This window comes from Elephantulus edwardii, unplaced genomic scaffold (genome assembly GCF_000299155.1).
Source record: "Elephantulus edwardii isolate Elephantulus edwardi_28Jun2011 unplaced genomic scaffold, EleEdw1.0 scaffold00119, whole genome shotgun sequence".
Lineage (NCBI taxonomy): Eukaryota > Metazoa > Chordata > Mammalia > Macroscelidea > Macroscelididae > Elephantulus > Elephantulus edwardii.
Genome location: NW_006399869.1, coordinates 364,236 through 366,028, shown reverse-complemented (window position 1 = coordinate 366,028; position 1,793 = coordinate 364,236).

Genomic DNA, 1,793 nt, shown 5'->3' with positions numbered 1-1,793 from the left:
AACCCTTTGCACTGAACTCAGCTTTGCTTTGAACATAAATGTTCAGAGTTACAACCAGAACAAAAGATGTTTCAGATCAAGGCACAAGCTTGTCTCCTCAGAGAACCAATGATAGACAAGTAGGTTTGTGTGTGTGTGTGTGTGTGTGTGTGTGTGTCTGTTGTTAGTTTTTGTTGTGGTTTTTATTTTTATTTTATTATTTTTGTGTCCATGTAACGTTAAATCGGATGTGACTGGTACAGGAGGAGATTGCCCCTCCTTTCTCAGCAGAGCATCTGGTAGATTTGAACCACATACCTCTGGGGTTACAGTGCAGTTTCTTGCCACGAGGTCACCAGAGCTCCCTGATAGACAATGTTTAAATGGCACATCTCTAGCAAACTAGTACTCTGAGGAAACTAACAAGCATGTGCCTTGATCTGAAGAATCTTTTGTTCTGGTTATCCCTTTATCTAAACTATGAGTAAAACAAAGGCATGAAATGGCTGAAACACACATTTTCACACAAATGTATTGTCTTCAAAACAAAGGGGACAAGTCAAGATCCTCATTAAACAGTTTCCTCTTTCCCTGATAGATCTGTGGAAGTAAAGGAGCTGATAAGGTTATGGTTCAGCTATAAAGAATGATTAATTAATATGCTCACCTGTTAACTGAGAAGTTGCCTGAGAAGAAAGCCCTAGATATCTATACTGAAAAATCAGCCACTAAAACTCTATAGGGCACAGCTCTACTCTAACAAAGACAACGTCGTTGTGAGTCGTAATCTATAAACAGGATAAAGATTTCAGTACTTTTTTGCCAATAATATTATGCTTTGGAAATTATAAGAAAAGGGAAAAATAATTGTTATCAAGGGCTGTCATGCACATATATCAGGATGGTTATGTGCCTTTAAAAATAAATCAACACTTTATCCATTGTAGTTCTATCATTAGTTAATAATTGTACTTCTAAACGTTCACCAGGTGATACAATGTGTTTATTCTCATCAGCTTGTTTTATGTTTTAACATTTTGTTCTTGCTGTTGTTAGGTGCCTTCAAGTCAACTACAACTCATAGTGATCCTATGAACAACGGATCTGAACCTTGCCCTGTCCTAAGCCATCCTCATCTTCTCTGATACGCTACACACATTGTTGCAATCATTGTGTCAGTCCGTCTTGTTGAGGATCCCGATCTCATTTTCAGATCCTCCACCTTCTCCAGAATGATGTGTTTTTCCAAGGACTAACATTTCCTGATAATATGCTCAAAATATATAAGACAAAATTTTACCATCCTTACCTCTAAGGAACACTCTGGTTGTACTTCCTCCAAAAAAGACTTAATTTGGTTATTTTTTGTTTGTTTGTTTGGGTTTTTTGTTTTCTTTTGTTTTTTGGCATCCATGGGATAATCAGTACTTTTTTTAATTGACGCTCAAAGGCATTGATTCTTCTTCTGTCATCCTTATTTTTTGCCTAACTCAGATGTATAAGAAGCATTTGAAGAGATTATGGTTTAGATTAGGCATATTGTAGTCTTTAAACAAACATTCTTGTTTTTTAGCACTTTGGAAAGATCCTTGTGAGCAAAACTGACCAATACATGTCTTTTCATTCCTTGACTGCTGTTATCACAAAACTTGATTGTAGATCTAAGTAAAAATAATTTCTTCTTTTATGCTGCCTTTTAGTTCTGTGGTGAGAATGTTTGTTTGCTTGATATTGAGACGTAATCCATATAAATCTTTGATTTTCGTCAGCCAATGTTTCAAGTATTACTTTTCCTAAGATTAAATATGTTGCTG